At 41.6% G+C, this 22,394-nt stretch overlaps 1 pseudogene; it reads left to right on the top strand.

Annotated features, from left to right (window-relative positions):
- The first annotated feature begins 8,438 nt into the window (after positions 1-8,438).
- LOC132242004 (ribose-phosphate pyrophosphokinase 1-like) lies at positions 8,439-9,859 on the top strand (annotated as a pseudogene).
- Positions 9,860-22,394: the final 12,535 nt, after the last annotated feature.

Genomic DNA, 22,394 nt, shown 5'->3' with positions numbered 1-22,394 from the left:
AAGGGGCGGGAGCGCGCCCTCTGCTGGCGGGACCGCACATCTTCCCTCATCCGGCGCCCCACATCCCGAGGTACCTTATCCCGAATGAAATGCTTTTCACAGCTGTTTTCAACATGAACTGGCACGTAGCAGCCGCCCAGTAGATATTTGTGGAATGAATGTATGAGTGGATGAATGCACCAACGTACTAACTATTCTATTCAAGAGTGCCCGGCACTGAAACCTATAAACGATGGCTCAATCAAGGTTAATATTATTAACCTTGGATTTCCTGAAGGCACATTATATTAGCAGCTTCTGAACCGTGAGCCCCCCAAGCCTTATCCCTTCAGACCACAAGCCACTGGCCAAGGGAAGAGAACGTAATTTATATGTAGAACCTACATAATACAGTGCAATATTGTGTTCTGCATGTTTACAAGCAGGATTTACAGTGTTAGAAGTAAATAAACCAGGGGAGGGGGATGAAGTTTGGAATTTTAAATAGAGTGAGCCCGGGGGGGCTCACTGAGCAGATGGCATTTGAGCAAAGACTCGAAGAAAGTAAGGAAGAAGGCCAAGGGTAGGTACCTGGGAGAAGAGCAGTCCGGCCGGGTCTCAGGTGGCAGGCTGCCCAGAAGGGCCGAGGAACAGAGGAGGGTGGTGTGTTCAGAGCAGAAAAAGTAAGGAGAGCGTAAGATTGTATAGGACTTTGTTGACCGTAACGACTTTTTGTTGTTGTTGTTAATCCTCACCCGAGGATATTTTCCCATTGATTTTTAATTTGTAGAGAGAGTGGAAGGGGGGGGGGGAGAGACAAACATGGATTGGCTGCCTCCAGCCTGCCAGGGAGTGAGCCTGCAACCCAGGTACGTTCCCTTGACCAGAATTGAACCCGGGATCCTTCAGTCCAAGAGCTGATGCTCTATCCACTGAGCCAAACCAGCTAGGGCTAAAATCTGGTTTTTATTCTGAGGGAGGCGGGGCATCATGGCAGGCTTTTGAACAAAGGACTGCCATGGTCAGACTCCCATTTTAACATATTACTGTGACTGCTGCATGGTGAAGAGAAGCAGCAGGGTAATTTAGAAAGGTTTTGTAATATTCATTAACTCAACACAAAAATCATGCCACCTTGGGGTCTCCGTTTTACAAATGACTTAATAGAGAGCAATCTAGGCACTATTAAATAGTGAATCAGAACTACTCTGCCCTAATGTCCTGGAAGAATGTTAACATAGGGATGACTCTTAGAGGTCTTCTTTGTTCTACAGATAAGAAAAATGAGGCTCAGAGAAGTGATCTGGCCAGGGTCACTCAACTGGGTTAGAGAAAAGACCTCATCCAAAGTAAACTTTATATAACTATGGTTCCCTTTTCTAGGGAAACTAGGTTATCTTTAACCCTGGTTCAACTCTAATGCTTAATGTAAAATGTAAGACTCAATATTAAATTATAATCAGCTTTATGCACTCTAAAAAAAAAAGGTAGGCGACAAGCTGTGATATAAGGAGTGAATGAATGAATGTAGGACCCTACTTAAAGAATCCAATTAAGTATTTAATACTTGTTTGAGTACCTACTACAGGCATACCTCGTCTTATTGCTCTTCACTTTCTTCCACTTCCCAAATGTTGCATTTTTTTATGTCTCTAATATATATAAAAACTCTTTATTTATTTATTTATTTTTATTTTTTAATTTTGTTTTATTGCTTAAGGTATTACAAAGAGTATTACATATGCCTCTTTTTTTTTTTCCCCTTGACCTTCCCCCCCGCCTCCCCTACCTCCCAGTGTCTTGTGTCCATTGGTTATGCTTGTATGCATGCATACAAGTCCTTCGGTTGATCTCTTAAAACCCCACCCCCGCAAACCTCCCCGCTGTAGTTTGACAGTCTGTTCAATGCTGCTCTGCCTCTGTATCTATTTTTGTTCATCAGTTTATAATGGTCTTTATTATCCCAAATGTTGCATTTTTTACAAATTGAAGGCAAGACCCTCCACCAGCAAAAAGATTCCTACTCCCTTTGTTGTGGTAGTCTGGAACTGAACCCGCAAAATCTACTAGGCACTGGAAACACAAGAAATCAACGAGACAGACAACTCTGCCCTCTGGGAGCTTATAGTTTTTATAAGGAAGCCAGGTATGAAGCATAGTTACACAAATAAATTATTTGGAATTGTGACAACTACTGCAAAGGAAAACTACAACATGCACTTGATATGATATGATAGGGTGGAGGACTAATATCCTAATTACCATTGTTCTTTGGTCACACTCTGAACCTTATGGCTCCTTTTGAAAACTCATTTTCAAACATCCCACTGTCTAACAAGACACTCCATTCTCCTAACTCACTGAATTTTGGCAACACCACTGCTATGATTCTGACTACAATGAGTTCTCCATTCCATTGACCCCCACCACTTCCTGGTTATCTATCATCCCCTCTTGTTTTCACTTTTTTCCTCACCCAATTTAGATTCTAGGGCCCATCATTATAAGAGTGTTTAAATATTTACAGTGTTTGAATATTTAATTTAAAAATAGAAAACACAAGCACATCATACAAAAATCAGGAGGTGCTAAAAGGAATACAGTTAAAAGTAATCCTTTCTGGGGTAATGTAATGTTCTATATTGTGGTAGGGATTTGGGTGATTCAGGTGTATGCACTTGTCAAAACTCAACCCTTAAGATCTTTGCATCTCATTCAAAAGAAAAAATAGTAAGCAAAATTTGAAATTTCATTAATGATATTAGTGCTAAAGAATTTAGGGGTAAGTGAAGTTATGTTTACAATTTACTTGAAATGTATAAAAAATGAGGTGGATTGATGGTTGCATATAAAGTTTGACAAAGCAAGTATAGTGAAATGTTATAACAGAATCTAGGTGGTGGATATACTTATGTTCTCTGTGTAAATCTTTCAGCTTGTCTGTATGGTTTTATTTTTTTAAATCTTTATTGTTGAGAGTATTACAGATGTTCTCCCTTTTCCCCCCATTGCCCAACCTCTACCTGGGTCCAGCCCCGCCCCAGGCCTTCACCATCCTATTGTCTGTGTTCATAGGTAATGCATATATATTCATATAAGATCCTTGGTTAATTTCTTCCCACACCCCCTCTCCCCTTCCCTCAGAGATTCATCAGTCTGTTCCATGTTTCCATGCCTCTGATTCTATTTCAGTCATCAATTTATTTTGTTCATTTGATTTTTTGTTTGTTTTGATTTTTAGATTCAATTATTGATAGATATGTATTTATTGCCATTTTATTGATCATATTTTTTATTTCTTCTTCTTCTTCTCCTTTTCCTTAACCTTCTGCTTCTCCTTTCTCTTCCTCTTCCTAAAGAATACCCTTTAACATTTCATGTACTACTGGTTTGGTGGTGATGAACTCCTTTAGCTTTTTCTTGTCTGTGAAGCTCTTTATCTGACCTTCAATTATGAATGATAGCTTTGCTGGGTAGAGTAATCTTGGTTGTAGGTCCTTGCTATTCATCACTTTGAATATTTCTTGCCACTCCCTTCTGGCCTGCAAAGTTTCTGTTGAGAAATCAGCTGACAGACATATGGGCACTCCCTTGTAGATAACTAACTATATTCCTCTTGCTGCTTTTAAGATTCTCTCTTTGTCTTTAACCTTTGGTATTTATTTATTTATTTATTTATTTATTTATTATTTCTGTTGTTGTTAATCCTCACCTGAGGATATTTTTCATTGATTTTTAGAGATAGTGGAAGGGAAGGGGAGAGACAGAAAGAAACTGATGTGAGAGAGATGCATTGATTGGTTGCCTCTTGCACAGGCCCCTGCCAGGCCCCAGTACATGACAAGGTTCATTACCTTGACTGGAATCAAACCTGGGACACTTTGGTCTTCAGGCTGACACCCTATCCACTGAGCCAAACCAGCTAGGGATGTGTCTTTGTGTGGACCTCTTTGGATTCCTCTTGTTTAGGACTCTCTGTGTTTCCTGGACTTGTAAGTCTATTTCTTTCACCAGATAAGGGAAGTTTTCTGTCATTATTTCTTCAAATAGGTTTTCAATGTCTTGCTCTCTCTCTTTTCCTTCTGGCACCTCCATAATGTGAATGTTGGTACACTTGAAGTTATCCCACAGCTCCTTACACTATCTTCATATTTTTGGATTCTTTATTCTTTTTGCTATTCTAATTGGGCATTTTTTGCTTCCTTATATTCCAAATCATTGATTGATTCTTGGATTCCTCTACTCTACTATTGAATTCCTGGTCCTTTTTCATGTCTTTGACATTCTCACTAAGATCCTTGGAAGTCTCGCTAAGTCCCTTGAAGCTCTCATTAAATCCCTCGAAGCTCTCATTATGTCCCTGAAGCTCTCATTATGATCCTTGAGTATCCTTATAACCATGGTCTTAAACTCTGTATCCAATAGTTTGCTTGATTCCTTTCATTTGTGACATGTCTGTTTCTTTGACTCCTCATTTCAGCTGCTTCCCTATGTTTGTTTCTATGTATTAGGTAGAGCTGTTATGTTTCCTAGAATTGGTAGAGTGGCCTTGTGTATTAGGTGTCCTATAGGGCCCAGTGGCTCAGCCTTCCCAGTCACCTGAGCTGGGTGCTGTAGGTGTGCACCTGGGTGAGCTGTGTGCACAGTTTTGTAGTTGAGCTTTGATTGCTGTTGGAGTCACTGGGAGGAATTGACTTACAGGCCAATTAGCTGTGAGGACCAGCTGTGACTACAGTGGAAGAGCAGCTGTGCAAGAGACACCCCTATGAAGTAGGACTTGCTTCAGTGGGGCTTTGGTGCTCACTGAGTCTGCCCCTTGAGTGTGTCACTTGTGGATGTGTAGAGTTGTAATCTATTATGGTCCGAAGCGGCCTACCAGGTGACCTGGCTCTGGGGTCATCTAGGAGGTGCAAAGTCAGACACTACCTGGGGCCACCCAGCAGGAGCTACAGAGAGTCTGAAGATAGCTGCTACTTGTATTGGGCTAGGAAGTAACCTTGGCCCAGCTGTGAAGCATGGTAGGCTGGTGCTAGTGCCTGCGTCTTGGGCTTTTTATTGATAGGTTTGGGGCACACTGATGCCAGATGATGCTTGTTTGAGAGATTTTAGCATAATCTGAAGCCTGAGCCAGGACAGACCATTCATAAGGAAAAGCTGCTGCAAACAGCTTGGGTGGGGCTGCAAATTGGATGGGGCAGGGTCTCAGATATGGCTTCCAGTCAGCTCTGCAATGGGGGAGGTGTCAGCACAGGAACAATGACCCCTGCAAACACCCCTGTCTGGGAGAAAGCCAACCCCCAAGTTCCTGTCCTGATGCCAGACAGTCCAGTTCCTCCCCACATGTCCCCAGATTCCCCCAAAGCTACCACCCAGTGCTGTAGCTCAGAGGAAGCAGGACCATGTAAATTTATGCATGGGCCCTTTAAGAGTAACACCTGGGACTACAGCAGCCTCTGTGTCACTCGGTCACAATCCCCGCTGGTTTTTATAGCTCAAGGTTACGGGGACTTCTTTTCCCAGCTCTGGAATCCTGGGCTGGGGGTCTGGTGTGGGTCTGGGAAACCCTGCTTCTCATGGAAGGCCTTAGAGATATCCCTCCTTATTATAAAAATGCCACACGTGGGTGTTGGACCAGTCTGTTCCGCACCTCTGCCCTTCCTACCAGTCTCAATATACTTTCTTCTTTACTTCTCTAGTTGTAGGACTTCCATTCAGCCAGCTTTCAGGTGGTTCTGACTGATGGTGGTTTTGTATTTTAGTTGTAATTTTGGGAGGCAGCAAGTACCAGCATTTACTTACATTGCCATCTTCTTTTTTTTTCAGTTTATCTATATGTTTGAAATTTTTCATAATTAAATGTTGGGGGAAACTTTTTTAAAACTTAAATTTATTGGGGTGACATTGGTCAATATAAATAAACTAGGGGCCCGGCGCACGAAATTCGTGCACTGGGTGTGTGGGGGGGCCGGGGGGGGAGTGTCCCTCAGCCCAGCCTGCCCCCTCTCACATACTGGGAAGCCCTCAGGCGTTGACCCCCATCACCCTCCAATCGCAGGATCAGCCCCTTGCCCAGGCCTGACACCTCTGGCCTAGGCATCCGGCCCCGGGCAGCGGGGACCTGCAGTGGCAGCGGGGGGCGCTGCGATCACGCGGGCTCTACCCCTGCCCCTGCAGGATGCCTCTGGCCTAGGCGTCCAGCCCGGGCAGCGGGGACCCACAGCTGCAGCGGCCCCGCGATCGTGGGCTTCGCTTTAGGCCCAGGCAAGGGACCCCTAGCCCCTGGGACTGCCAGCTTCGACTGTGCCCAGCTCCCATCGTTGGCTCCACCCCTACTTCCTGCTATCACTGGCCAGGGCGGAAAAGGCACCTGATTCTCTGATCATGGCTGGGGGGCAGGACAAAGGCGGCCCCTGCCCTCCAGCTCTTAGCTCCCCCCTGGGTTTCCAATCACTGTCAGTGGCAGGGGGCTTCTTCCTGCTTTCCCTTTCGCCTCCCTGCATTGTGCCTACATATGCAAATTAACTGCCATCTTGTTGGCAGTTAACTGCCAATCTTAGTTGGCAGTTAATTTGCATATAGCCCTGATTAGCCAATGAAAAGGGTATCGTCGTACGCCAATTACCATTTTTCTCTTTTATTAGTATAGATAAGTATATATTTATTAATATACTAGATGCCCAGTGCACGAAATTTGGGCACTCGGGGGGCGGGGGTGAGGTTCCTCAGCCCAGCCTGCACCCTCTCACAGTCCAGGAGCTCTCGAGGGATGCCTCCGAGGAGCGGGCCTAAGCCAGCAGTCGGACATCCTTAGCACTACCGCAGAGGTGGGAGAGGCTCCTGCCACCACCACTGTGCTCACTAGCCATGAGCCCAGCTTCTGGCTGAGCAGTGCTCCCCCTGTGGGAGTGCACTGACCACCAGGGGGAAGCTCCTATGTTGAGTGTCTGCCCCCTGGTGGTCAGTGTGTGTCATAGCAACTGGTCGTTCAGCTGTCAGTCAATTTGCATATTTCCCTTTTATTATATAGGATAAATATGTAAACCACCAAGGACCAAGGGTTTACAAGATTTTGGATTGGAAACTGGAGGACAAAAACATCCTCAAGAGATGGAGGAGGGCTTTAGACACCTCCCAGATCTATAACATGAAAGAAAAAAAAAAAAAGAGTCTGCCTCAAAAGACTACACTGCTTCCTGGCACCAGGAAGACCCATGGGAGCCAAACCTAAGCCTAACCCTAACTTGAGTCTAACCCAGGGGTGGGCAAACTTTTTGACTCGAGGGCCACAGTGGGTTCTTAAACTGGACCGGAGGGCTGGAACAAAAGCATGGATGGAGTGTTTGTGTGAACTAATATAAATTCAAAGTAAACATCATTACATAAAAGGGTACGGTCTCTTTTTTTTTTTAGTTTTATTCATTTCAAACGGGCCGGATTCAGCCCGCGGGCCGTAGTTTGCCCACGGCTGGTCTAACCTATATCCCTTTATCAATTTCTATCCTATTTCTAGGAAGATCCTTCTTTGCTGTGCCAGGGAATGCCACAGATTACCTGTGCTGAGGTGTGTGTTAGTTGTCTTTGTGGAAAGATGGTATTCCAAAGGCTTCTGCCTTCATATACCTATAAAATGGTCACCTTAAGTCTACGTCATCTCACAAAACTACTCTATTTTTTTTAAAACAATGATTTCTTTTAAAAAAATTGATTTTAGAAAGGAAGGAAGATCTAGAGAGAGAGAGAAAAACATCAATGATGAGAGAGAATCATCGATTGGCTGCCTCCTGCACCCCTCTCCCATGGTCCAAAATACTTCTAAGCTTTGCTCCTGTCTCCCGAAAGTGGGGCCCTGGACAAGATGGGTGGCTAGGGAAGGTAAGGAAGTGAAGGCCCCACTAGCAACTGTGTGAAACCAAAGAGAACCATCCTAAGATTCCCATGGGACCAGGTCAGGAGTGACACTCCCACAGTCCGGTTTATACATATTACATAATTTGCCAATGTCTTCAACAACAGATGTTGTGAAGTTTAAAAAGGAATGAGAAAAGGAACTAGAAAAATTATTGTCTCCAATGGAGGGAGAGTGAAGGGATAGAGGAAATTCTTTGATTCCAGGGCAGCCCCAAATACCCAATTGAGAGCAGTACAAACAGGGCTTAAAATAATTACATGTTGGTAGTAAAGTTATCCTGAGACTGTGTCTTGAAAGGGAGATCAAATGTCTTTTTTTTTCTCTTCTCTCTGAATAGAACTTGCCCACTTAGTCATAGATGGCTTGCCTGGAGAACCACAGACCTCCTTGAACTCCTGTAACTTATAAGGGACATCTAACCACTAGACATACACAATAATCAGCTCCAACTAGCAGGGACATACTGTTACATTTACCTTTTTTAAAAAAATATTTTTTATTTTATTTTAATTTTTAAATAATTTTTATTGATTTTTTACAAAGAGGAAGGGAGAGGGATAGAGAGTTAGAAACATCAATGAGAGAGAAACATCGATCAGCTGCCTCCTGCACACCTACTGGGGATGTGCCCGCAACCAAGGTACATGCCCTTGATCAGAATTGAACCTGGGACCTTTCAGTCCACAGGCTGATGCTCTATCCACTGAGCCAAACCGGGTAGGGCTACATTTATCTTTGATATGATTTTCCCAGAATTAATCTATATTCAATAAAATTCTGATAAAATACTTGATTTTTTTTTAAACAGAAACTTGACAAGCCAATTAAAAATATATTTGGGAGATAAAATGTGGAAGAACAGCAAAAATTATATTTTTTTAAAAAGCAATGGGGGGCCCCGGGGCAACATAAGATGGCGGAGTAGCAGCGGAAGCTTTTAGTACTGAGTCTGGGCTGACTTTGGTTCAGAACTTGCAGCAGCAGTGATTGCTGAGCAAAGAGTGCCTAGGGTAGTTGGCCAAGATGCCAAATATCAGAATCTTCAGCGGCATCTCCTACCAGGACTTGTCCCAGAAAATTGCTGACTGCCTGGGCCTGGAGCTAGGCAAGGTGGTAACTAAGAAATTCAGCAACCAGGAGACCTGTGTTGAAATTGGTGAAAGTGTCCATGGAGAGGATGTCTACATCGTTCAGAGTGGCTGTGGTGAAATTAATGACAATCTAATGGAGGTTTTGATCATGATTAATGCCTGTAAGATTGTTTCCGCCAGCCGGGTTACTGCAGTCAGCCCATGCTTCCCTTATGCCCGGCAGGATAAGGATAAGAGCCAAGCTCCGATCTCAGCCAGGCTTGTTGCAAACATGCTCTCCATCGCAGGGGCAGATCATATTATCACCATGGACCTTCATGCTTCTCAAATCCAGGGCTTTTTTGATATCCCTGTGGACAATTTGTATGCAGAACCAGTTGGCCTGAAGTGGATAAGGGAGAATATATCTGAGTGGAGGAACTGCACTATTGTCTTACCCGACGCAGGGGAGCTAAGAGAGTGATCTCCATTGCAGACCGGTTGAATGTTGACTTTGCCTTGATTCATAAAGAACGGAAGAAGGCCAAGGAAGTGGACCGCATGGTGCTGGTAGGGGACGTGAAGGCTCGGGTGGCCATTCTCGTGGATGACATGGCTGACACTTGTGGCACAATCTGCTATGCAGCTGACAAACTTCTTTCAGCTGGAGCCACCAGAGTTTATGCTGTCTTGACTCACGGAATCTTTTCTGGCTCCGCCATTTCTCGCATTAACAATGCATGCTTTGAAGCAGTAGTGGTCACCAATACCATACCTCAGGAGGATAAGACGAAGCATTGCTCCAAAATACAAGTGATCAACATCTCCATGATTCTTGCAGAAGCCATCAGGAGAACTCACAATGGGGAATTCCTACCTCTTCAGCCATGTCCCTTTATAATAGAATAACTCCTGAGGCTTTTAAAAAATAAAATGGACAGACACTAGGTCTGCAGGGAGGACGTGGACAGGATGGCAACTCCTGTCAAGAGAGCAATGCAGATTTAGAGAACCAAGATGGCGGCATAGGTTAACGCCGGAGTTTGCTGCTTTGAACAACTACTTCAAAAGTGAAACCAAAACACGGAAGGGACATCACCCAGAACCACAGGAACGCTGGCTGAGTGGAAGTCCTACAACTAGGAGGAAAGAGAAACGCATACGGACACTCAGAGGAGGCGCAGTGCTGAAGTCAAATTCTGAGGTGCGGAGTGCGTGGAGCGGGCTGGCGGCGGAGGGCGCGGTTGTTGTTTTCAATCGGGAGGGAGTCGCAGACTCTGAGCACCAGATCCGGGCGAGTCTTTAGGGACCCAGACTCAAACGGGAGAAGCGGGACTGTCTGGCTTCGGTCAGAGTGAGTGCAGCTTTCTCTCCGAGCTTTGCAGCAGGTGCTGGGACTCAGAGAGGCAGAGCCCCTTGGGACAGGACTGAGAGCCGCCATAACTGCTCTCTCCGGCCCACCCTGTTGATCCTGTGCGACCCGCCCCGCCCAAGCCCTGCACAGAGGCATTTGCCGGATAGCCTCAGGCAAAGGCTAGATTAGCACCTCCCTAGAGGACAGAAGTTCTCTCACTGCTGACCCAGCTGATTCTCATAGCCACTTGGCCTGGAGGTCAAACCCTCCCTGGAATTAGCTACAACAATCAAGATTTAACTATAAGACTGCGAACAAAGACCACTAGGGGGTGCACCCAGGAAGCATAACAAAATGCGGAGACAAAGAAACAGGACAAAATTGTCAATGGAAGAAATAGAGTTCAGAACCACACTTTTAAGGTCTCTCAAGAACTGTTTAGAAGCTGCCGATAAACTTAATGAGATCTACACGAAAACTAATAAGACCCTCGATCTTATATTGGGGAACCAACTAGAAATTAAGCACACACAGACTGAAATAATGAATATTATACAGACGCCCGACAGCAGACCAGAGGAGCGCAAGAATCAAGTCAATGATTTGAAATGCGAGGAAGCAAAAAACATCCAACCGGAAAAGCAAAATGAAAAAAGAATCCAAAAATGCGAGGATAGTGTAAGGAGCCTCTGGGACAGCTTCAAGCGTACCAACATCAGAATTATAGGGGTGCCAGAAGATGAGAGAGAGCAAGATATTGAAAACCTATTTGAAGAAATAATGACAGAAAACTTCCCCCACCTGGTGAAAGAAATGGACTTACAGGTCCAAGAAGCTCGGAGAACCCCAAACAAAAGGAATCCAAAGAGGACCACACCAAGACACATCATAATTAAAATGCCAAGAGCAAAAGATAAAGAGAGAATCTTAAAAACAGCAAGAGAAAGAAACTCAGTTACCTACAAGGGAATACCCATACGACTGTCAGCTGATTTCTCAACAGAAACTTTGCAGGCCAGAAGGGAGTGGCAAGAAATATTCAAAGTGATGAATACCAAGAACCTACAACCAAGATTACTTTATCCAGCAAAGCTATCATTCCGAATTGAAGGTCAGATAAAGAGCTTCACAGATAAGGAAAAGCTAAAGGAGTTCATCACCACCAAACCAGGATTATATGAAATGCTGAAAGGTATCCTTTAAGAAGAGGAAGAGGAAGAAAAAGGTAAAGATACAAATTATGAACAACAAATATGCATCTATCAACAAGTGAATCTAAGAATCAAGTGAATAAATAATCTGATGAACAGAATGAACTGTTGATTATAATAGAATCAGGGACATAGAAAGGGAATGGACTGACTATTCTTGGGGGGGAAAGGGGTGTGGGAGATGTGGGAAGAGACTGGACAAAAATCGTGCACCTATGGATGACGACAGTGGGTGGGGAGTGAGGGCGGAGGGTGGGGCGGGAACTGGGAGGAGGGGAGTTATGGGGGGAAAAAAAAAAGGAACAAATGTAATAATCTGAACAATAAAGATTTAATTAAAAAAAATAAAAAATAAAAAAAAATAAAATGAACCCCTTCCCTAATGGGGGGAAAAGAAAAAGCAATGGAGGACTTGCCCAAGTTCGTTTCAACTCCTATTACATTTATTTATTTATTTATTTATTTATATTTTTTAAATTATATTTTTATTGATTTTTTAATTATATTTTTTTATTGATTTCAGAGAAGAGAGAGAGATAGAAACATGAGTGATGAGAGAGAGTCACCAATTGGCTGCCTCCTACATGCTCCACACTGGGGATTGAGCCCACAGCATAAGCATGTGCCCTGACCGGGAATCGAACCCTGACCTGGTTCATAGGTCAGTGCTCAACCACTGAGCAACACCAACTGGGCTACATTTATTTCTTAATGCTGGTTTTCTTTTATTTTTTTTAAAACTTTTTATAGTAGAAAATTTCACAAAAGTAGAAAAAATAGCATATTAAATCCTCATATATCTACTGTATTCGATTTCTATTGCTGTAACAAATTACTATAAATTTAGTTGCTTAAAACAATGCAAATTTATTCTCTTATGGTTCTGAAAGTCAGCAGTTTAAAATCAGGGTGTCAGCAGGGCTGCATTTCTCCTGAAGGTTTCAGGAAAGAATCTGTCTCTTGCCTTCTTCATCTTCTAGTCTAGTGGCTTCCTTCATTCCTTGGCTGGTAGCTCCTTCCTCCGTTTTCCAAGTTAGCAGCATAGCATCTTCTTTCTTTGACTCTGCTTCCATTATGACATGCTCTTTTCCTTTTTTTGACTTTGACTCCTTTGCCTCCTTCTAATAAGGACACTTGTGGTTATATGGGGCCCACCTGGAAAAATCCAGGGTAATATTCCCATCTCAAGATCCTTAACTTAATCATACCTGCAAAAACACTTTTGCCATGTAAGCTAACATATTCACAGGTTCTAGAGATTAGAACATGGCCACCTTTGGCAGGCAGGGAGGCATTATTTTGTCTTCCATCCGTACCAACAACTCATAGTCACCCTTGTCCCACGTATCTCTAACTTGCTTCAACCTATTTCTTTGAAGCAAATCCCAGCTAGCCATCATTTCATCTATAAACATTTGAGCATGTATCTCTAAAAGGTAAGAAAGAGCTCAAACAGGAAAACATGACTGTATACCATGATCATACCTAAAAATCAACATGTCTTAATATCACTGTTTAGTATTCAGTTTCTCTGATTCTCACATAATAACTTTTATAGTTGAATCAGGATCATATGATCAATATAACACATATGCTTGATGTAGCCCTTAAGTCTTTTGAACTTATACCATAAACTTCTCTGGTGGGCACTGAGATACCCACACTGAGTCCCTTCTATGAAGGATTTACTGTCCCAGCGTTGCTGTCAGCAGGCAACATCCAGCTGTCAGTTCCCTCACCTCATCCAGTGCCCACCACTTTTGGAAGGCCCATCTCGGACAACTTTTATCAACAAAAAGGAATAAAGGCCTGGTCATCTCAGCCAAAGTGGTCTCAGCTTCCTGAGAAATTCATCCTATGACAGTTGTTACCAGAGAGTTTTAATAAAGGAGCAGTTACAAAATGAAATTTTGGAACTGTATCACTTCTTACTAGTATGATAAGGACACATCACAGGTTGTTAAAACTTTCTCCAGGGGTGAATTGTTTGATATATGGTGGAAGGAAATTAATTAGCTGGTGAGATACTAGTATATGAGGCATTTGAAGAATCTAAGCACACTATATGAGGGGTCACTATAGTAACTGTAAGGACAATGCTATCGGTTATCATGAAGAACTAGAAAAAAATAATGAAAAGCTGGGAGCATTAACTGCTCATTGGAAACAAAGTGTGAAATCCAGGTCTTCCTGAGAGCTTACAGAGAGGCTTTCATCTCTACAATGGGAGGATAGAGAAAGCCAAGGACCAGAACCAAGACTTAATCATCAGAGTAGCCAAGCTCCAAAAAGAGTTAATTGAAAAAGAATGGGAACCTGACATATGGAGTGAATACATCTAGTTTGAAGACCTAGGAAATCTTGAATCACTAGATTCCCCTGAATTCTCTAAGCCCGGGAAGCCTTACCTGGTAGTTCACAAAACACCATATTGGGTCATTAGTCTGTGGGGTAAAAGCCAGCACAGTGGAGAAGGCCAAGTAATAAGCTCTCTAAGTGCACATCTGCCCTGGCCACGAGAATAAATACTGTATGTTGGGGGAGATAGTGGGAATTAGGGCTGTTCTTAAAGATTTTAGAATTTAGGGCTGGTCATTCTCTTCACATCTCCATTTAATTCACCAGTCTTAATACTCCAGACAGATTTTGGAGAATGACAAGTAGATTACCAAATTCAACCAATTTTAACCCCAATAATACCAATTGCAGCATTGTCCCAGATATGCTATCTTTGCTAGAGTAGATTAACATGGTCCTAGATACAAGGCACATGGCTTTTGATTTTGTGAATACATTCTTTCCTATTTACATCAGAAAAGAGAATCAAAAACAGTTTGCACCTGGTATGGACAACAATAAAATTTACAGTTTTGTCCCAGGGCTATGTTAACTCTCCTGTCCTTTGTCATACTGTAGTCCAAGAAGATCTAGATTCTAGACTATCTTAACATGCTGCACAACATCATTTGATTAATTGGTAAGTTGTGTAATTTATGACAAATGACTAGCTAGCATGCTGGGAGCCTTCATAAGACACATGTACTTCAGAAGTTGGAAATAGACCCTATGGAAATTCAGGAACCTGCCACAAGAGTAGAAAATTTTAAGGGTCAAGTGATCAGATACATGCTGAGACATTCCATCTAAAGTAAAGAACAAATTGTTGCATCTTACTCTTCTTATCATGCAGAAGGAAGAGCAAATGCTGGTAGGTCTCTTGGGTTCTGAAGACAACTTAGTCCATAGCAGAAAATAATACTCTGACCCTTATACCGGATTTCCAAAAATAGAAGTGGTTCAGACTGTAGTACAAGTGGCCCTACTGCTTGGACCAAAAGTCAGCAGACGCTATACCATTAGACATAACAGTTGTGGGAAAGACACATTGTAGAGTTTATGGCAAGACCCAATGGGAGAATTCACAAACAGCCCCTACAGTTCTGGTTCTGAATCAAAGTAGTTCCATCTATAGCAGATAATTATATGCCTTTTTAAAAACAACTTCTGGTATGATACTTGGCAGTGGTAGAGGTGAAGAGCCTGATTATGAAGCACTGAGTGACCATGTAGCTACTATGGCCCACCAAGTACAGCAACACTTATATAAGCTACAAGTGATGCATCCAGTATTGAGCTCAAGAAAGATCAGAAGCAGAAGCAAGCTTTGTAGGCAGGAAGCTTGGAACCCTATGTCATCCAACACCAGTGCACCTCTTCCTTCACTCACATCTACGGCCTTGTGATCAACCGATAAAGGAGAAAAAAGGCCAGGCTTTATTCATGATGGGTTGGCTCAGTATGTGTAGGCCAAAATGGAGAGCAGTTGCACCAAAGCCTTGAAAGGCAGTCGTCAGGGAACATTGCCCTATGTGCAGAGATTTGAGTGGTGCACTTGGACAAAGATGCTCTCTTTGACCAAACTTTAGTCAGGTTCCTCTGAGCCGGAGTAAGCAGGAACCAGTTTTAGCAGGAACCCTACTAAGTCAATTTAGCCCAAATACCCAACCCTTGATATTTGATCAAATTACTCATCCCTTATCGTCTCCCTGGTAATATCTGGGTTCCCTGGCCCACTTTCAGCAGAATCCTGGTAGGTCTGTTTAGCCAGAATCCCCTGATATTTTCTCGTAGTAATTTTCTACCCACTGGTCCCCCCTGGTTGGTTTGTTACAAATCCCCACTTTTTCTTGTTGATTTGGAATTAAACTCGGTTCTATAGTGAGGATTCTTTTCCTCCATTGCAGTAAAATCTGTTTTTACTGCTTTAATTACTGTCCAGTTCTGGTTTTTCTCTAGCAATTTGGTCATTTACTTTATGTAGAAAGAGAAATGGAATGAAGTTAAAATATACAGACTCTTGTGCAGTGGTGAATGTCATGGTTATCTGATTAGGGGTATGAAAGTAGGATGACTTAGGACAAAGAAGAGGCAGAGGATGAACATATGGGATGGGGCACAAAGTAAGAAGGTCTTTTTAATTAGGTTAATGCTGCCAAAGCTACCTCAGAAGAGGCACTAGACAACCAAATAGAGAAAATTACACCAGTTGGCATCAACCAACCTCTGTCAATGCCACCCCATTCTGGTATGAAGGACACATGAGCAAGAAGTCAGGGTGGCAGGAATGGAGGCTGTGCTTAGACTCAACAGCATGGGCTCCCACTTATTAAGGCTGAATGTCCATCTTTGAAAGTCAAATCTACCTTCAGAAGAGACCAACACTTAAGTCATTAAAAAAATATCATCCTGCCGAACCGGTTTGGCTCAGTGGATAGAGCATCAGCCTGCGGACTGAAAGGTCCCAGGTTCGATTCCGGTCAAGGGCATGTACCGTGGTTTTGGGCACATCCCCAGTAGGGGGCGTGCAGGAGGCAGCTGATCGATCTCTCTCATCAATGTTTCTAACTATCCCTCTCCCTTCTCTGTAAAAAAATCAATAAAATATATATAAAAATGAGCAAACTGTACTTTCTTTAAAAAAAAAATCATCCTTTGAGGATAATTGGCTCCTTGGTGGCAAATTGACTAGGTTGAAAAGGTCAACTGTTAATTCTGGCAGGAATAGAACACATATACTGGTATGGATTTGCCTTTCTTGCAGTTGCTCAGCACAACATGCCATATATTATCACATCAGACTAAGGTCCCACTTACATGAAAAGTGGGCCCATGACAATTGCATCACATACCGCACCACCCAGAAGCTGCTGACCTGACAGAACATTGGAATAGCCTATTAAAGGCAGAGTTGAGGGAGCATTTGAGATCTTGCTTCCCAGTATATGTCTTCAATTCTGTTCAAATAAATTCTTTTTTAAAAAAATTAAATGTCTTTCACCATAAAGTAAACTCTTATAAAAATTCTCTACAGACTTGGACATTTCTTACGTGGACAACCTCTAGGTCTTTTCACTGCCATCTCCTCTGCTGGGGACTCTTCCATGTCTGCCTCATTTCTTTTCGTTGGTCCAATTATTCCTTCTGTCTGGTTGAAGAAGACTTCTCTGACTATGAAACCTGCCTAAGGTGCTCTTCTTTTGTCCATTGCAGCACAGTGTCCTGACCTCTCAAACTGTTACAGTGGAATGGCTTTTCTTCTCTTTTAGATAATAACTTCCTTTAGAGTGAACCTGCTTTTTTTTTTCATTGTTGACAATTCTAATCCTAACAGTGCCTGAAATAGCATAAATATTTCAGGAAACAGTTATTGATCATCTAAACTATAGTTAACTTATTATGTCATTAAAATGCAATATTAACTATACAATATTAATTGAATCAGTGAATTTCTTGTTTCAATGACAAATGCCTCATATATATAAAACTTCATTACAGATTTTTATGTGTGTAATATTTCCTAAAAATGAAATTACATAAGCAAATTTAGGTTTCAAATATTTTGAGGAATATTTCTTATACAGACTGCTTATATGTCAACTCAGTTCCTGTTGTTTTTGTCTTGTTAAACCAAAATTAGTGAAGCAAATTGAATAACAAGCATATTTCTTTATTTGCATAGTTATGATTTAAAAGTATAAATTAATAATCTTAGTAAAGCAATCAATAAGTATAGAAATAACTTCAAAAAATAAAGGCAGAGCTGAAATGTACAATGAGCTAGTATTTATTACATACTGGGACACTTTTATTAAAATGATGGTACTGCCTTAAAAACATTATATTAATTGAAGAAAGCTGGTCACAAAAGGCAGCATATTATATGATTTCATTTATATGAAATATCCAGTATAGGCAAATAGAGACACAACATAGATTAGTGGTTATTTAGAACTCAGGTGGTGTGGGAGTGGGGAGGGATGTTGGGAGTAATAGCTAAAGGTTTTGCGGATTTCTTTTTGAGGTAACAAAAACTTTTTAAAGCTAACTGTGGTGATGGTTCTGCAACTCTGAGTTTATGAAAAATCAGTTAATTGTACATTTAAAATGGATGAATTATGTAATAATTATATATCAATAAAGCTATTACCAAAAAATCTTTTAAAAAAAACAATGGTACTAATAATCATTTCATACATAACAGGCTAAGAGGCCCAAAACATTTTTGTTAATCCTCACCCGAGGATATTTTACATTGATTTTGAGAGAGAGTGGAAGGGAGAGAGAGAGAGACAGAGAGAAACATTAATGTGAGAGAGACACATCAATTGGTTGCCTCCTGCACACATCCTGACCAGAGCCGGGGAACCTACAACTGAAGTGCATGCCCTTGATCAGAATCAAACCTGGTACCCTTCAGTCTGTGGGCTGACGCTCTATCCACTGAGCCAACCTGGCTAGGGCAGAAGCCCAGTTCTTTGACCTACAGTCCTTACCACACTGTGCGCATGCATTTACTGTTCTGGTGATAACTGCTTCTGAGACGTGACAGCCCACCCTCATTTGAGCACCTATTCATCTGGTTAGATGATGTAGGTCATTGCCAGCTATTTCCGAGAGCTATATCACCTTCTGTTTGTCATATTAAGGCATTCTTCCTTGACTCTAATAATGAGACCATTTCAAAGAGTCATGACCATTTCTAATAGCTAGCATCAAAATTAGTTTTTGGCCCACCATGGGGATTAAAACTGGCTTCTTGGCAACTTGAGGTGGTTATAAGAGTAATACTAAAAATAAAACAAAAACAAAAGGTGACATTTATCAAGTGCTTACTATGTGCCAAACACTGTTACAAGTACAGGGTGGGGCAAATATAGATTTACAATTTTGAGTGTGTGAAACAGTTTATTCTTACATTATTATTTATTAATTACTACAGGCCCGGTGCACAAAAATTTGTGCACTGGGGGGGGGGGGTGGTTCCCTCAGCCCGGCCTGTGCCCTCTCGCAGTCTGGGACCCCTCAGGGGATGTCCACCTGCTGGCTTAGGCCCACTCCCCAAGGGATCAGGCCTAAGTTGGCAATCAGACATCCCTCTGGCAGCCCGGGAGCCCTCGGGGGATGTCCACTTGCCAACAGGGAGCAGACCTAAGCTGCAGTTGGACATCCTTAGTGCTGCTGAGGAGACGGGAGAGGCTCCCGCCACCACCACTGTGCTGGCAGCCATCAGCCTAGCTTGTGGCTGAGCAGAGCTCCCCCTGTGGGTGTGCACTGACCATCAGGGGTGTGTCTGCCCCCTGGTGGTCATTGTGTGTCATAGTGACCAGTCATTCCCAGTCGTTCTGCTGTTAGGGTCAATTTGCATATCACCCTTTTATTATATAGGATAGAGGCCTGGTCCATGGGTGGGGGCCAGCTGGTTTGCCCTGAAGGGTGTCCTGGATCAGGGTGGGGGTCCCGCTGGGGTGCCTGGCCAGCGTGGGTGAGGGGCTAAGGGCCGTTTTCAGGCTGGCCACACCCCCTTCAGGGAGGGGGTCCCCACTGGGGTGCCTGGCCAGCCTGGCTGAGGGGCTGATGGCTGTTTTCAGGTTGGCCACGCCCCCTGGTGACCCAAGCTCCCAGCCTCTCCTTTTTTTTCTGGGATTTATTTATCTTCTATAATTGAAACTTTGTAGCCTTAAGCATAGCCCAGGGCCGGCCAGGGCAGGCTGGAAGCTTGGCTTCCTCCATTGCCGGGGGCAACCCAAGCCCCCTGCTTGCTCCAGCTCTTTGGCCACCACCATCTTAGTTGGATTAATTTGCATACTTGCTCCTGATTGGCTTGTTGGTGTGGCTTATGGGTGTGGCTTGAGCAAAGCAGAGGGATGGTTAATTTGCATGTTTCTCTTTTATTATATAGGATTGTATTATTTTCTATACAAACAAATGTAAGCCTACGTTTGTCCCACCCTGCATTTTACATGTGTAACTGGTTATATGTGCAGAAGTTATGAACATTTTTTCGTGTGATTTAACAGTTCAATTCAAAATTTAAAAAGTTTCTACTGTGTGCAAGGCTGAAGCATGACAAAGATGAACCAACTAGAAAAAGTCACAAATTCTGAATTATCTTTTAAAGCATAGTACATGACCATGATTTCTTTTCAATAATTCTGAAATCCAAAAGCTCTAAAAACTTAATTCTTTTGATAACTCATTTGGCAACAAAAATATCTGACCTGAACTCATTAGATTTTGTGTTTACTTTATATATACATTTTGCTGAATATCTATATTATAAAAGGCCTGTGGCCCTAACACTGTAATGATCAAAGACCAGTGTGGGTGGGCAGGGCTGCAAACGGGGTAGGGCCGTGGGTGGGGCCACGAGATTTCTTGTGCTGGCCTTCTAGTATACTAATATTTGGTTATGGGGTTCTAACCCACAGTCCACAAAGTTATTATGTAATATATAAGAAATTCCATCTGTTTAATTGATTCTTATTTGCACTTAATTTGTGAATACACACACATGCATTTAATTGCAGTTAAATAGTTGCTTGTTTTAAAAGCACCACTAAAAATGGTTCACTAAAGATGGATAATGTAACAATCATAGTTCTCATTCTCATTCTTTTATTCATTTAAAATAAAATAACACAAATAACATACTTCAAAAAAGTTTATACCATATCTTCCATTGGCTGTCATTCTAAAAAGAAGACAACATATGATTTTAGCAAAACATGTTTGTTTCATGGAATGGAATGGCACCTATAATTAAAACTATATATATATATAAAACCAAAATTTAATAGGGTTAATTCAATATAATAACCATCAATTAAAAGTTACTGAATGTCACAATGTTTTAGGCACTATTTCAAAAAAAGGCAACAATATTTACCCAGAGAGATAACAATAAGGAACATTTTAAAAGTATTTGTTGTTGTTGTTAATCCTCACCCTAGGATATTTTTCCATTGATTGTTAGAGAGTGGAAGGGAGGGGGAGAGACAGAAACATTGATGTGAGAGAGAGACATATTCAACACATTCATTGGTTATCTCCCACACTTGCCCTGGAGCCTGGCAACCAAAGTGCATGCCCTTGACGGGAATTGAACCTGGGACCCTTCAGTCCACAGGCTGGCACTTTATCCAAGGAGCCAAACCAGCTAGGGCTAATTTTTAAAATCTTAAAATTTTTTTTTCATTTATTCCCCCCATAATTACATGTAGTAAGTGAACTAGATAGTGTAGTGATTGATAGATTGTCATAGCCCATCACTCATGTGTCTACTTTCATTGGTTATTAAGATTATAGAAATACATTTGGATTTAGAAAGATTCTGAAGCAGAGAGAGCTATTTTTCAGCTATAGAATTTCCAAGTTAGCTGCTAGTTGGGAATGTATTCTATATTAAAATACAAAGGATCTAAATTTAAAGCTTTACAATCTTTTTTTTTTCCTTTTAAAGATTACATGTTTTCTTTGCATTTCGACTAAATCTCTCCAGGCAGTTATTTGGGAAAAACGAGTTAACTTATGAAATGGGCCTTTAGTCTTTCAAATCCTTCTCACTATGTCAGACCTAAGGAAATTATTCAAATACCTGTGTAGTGCACTTTTTGAAGTCAATGGAAGCTTTGTAATTAATTGAACCAAGGGCAATATAAAATCTGACAAAAGCACTCTTAAAATGATTTTATTAATCCACAGATTCAGTTTTTTGATGTTGTAAAGTTGGATAGATTGGTAAAGTTATCTTAATAATAAAGATGGCTTTGGTTGCCACACACAAAAATCATAGAGTAAACTCTCAAGATTCCAGGCTCAAGAAATCTTGTTTGCTACTATTATGTATATAAAGGTCACATTTAAAAACATTCTGATTACATAATCATTTTGGCTTAAGCTTCTCATTTAATGAACCATCACATCACCACTTGCACTAAAAGTGTTAATTCAACTCAAGATGAGCAATTTCTGTCAGGGACAAGTGTATCATATGATTGGATAGTTTTTTTATTTTTTTAAAATCACATTTATTTAAAATATTTAGTAATTAGCTACATCATTCAGTAGTTAAAAATTTTTAAATTTAAATTAAATAAATTGTAAATTAAATAATTTCAATTGTATCTAATTTATGTATATCTGACTTTTAAGACACTTTGGTCGTGAACAAATATTTTTACTATTTTGGCATTATTATTCATATTCTGTATAATGATGTGTAAGAAAATAGGTCAGCTATTTTATATCCTTATATATGTATACATATATGTATATCTGGATAAAGATATCTGGCTACGTTTATACACATGTTTGGCAATCTTGTACTACCATAAGTAGCTCCTCTATAACCTCAAAATGATTTAGCCCAATTTTAGTATTTTGTGGATTCAGTTAGCTCTCATTTCTCCTTTTCTCCACTGCACACACAAACACATACACACTTGACACACCATAGCAATGGAAAGAACACCGACTAAGGTGTAAGGAGAACCAGAGTTCTAGGCTTGCTTCTGCTCACGTGTGACCTTGGT

This window comes from Myotis daubentonii, chromosome 9 (assembly GCF_963259705.1).
Source record: "Myotis daubentonii chromosome 9, mMyoDau2.1, whole genome shotgun sequence".
Classification (NCBI taxonomy): domain Eukaryota; kingdom Metazoa; phylum Chordata; class Mammalia; order Chiroptera; family Vespertilionidae; genus Myotis; species Myotis daubentonii.
Note: the sequence above shows the minus strand (reverse complement) of the source record. Positions and strands in the feature narration are given on the sequence as shown.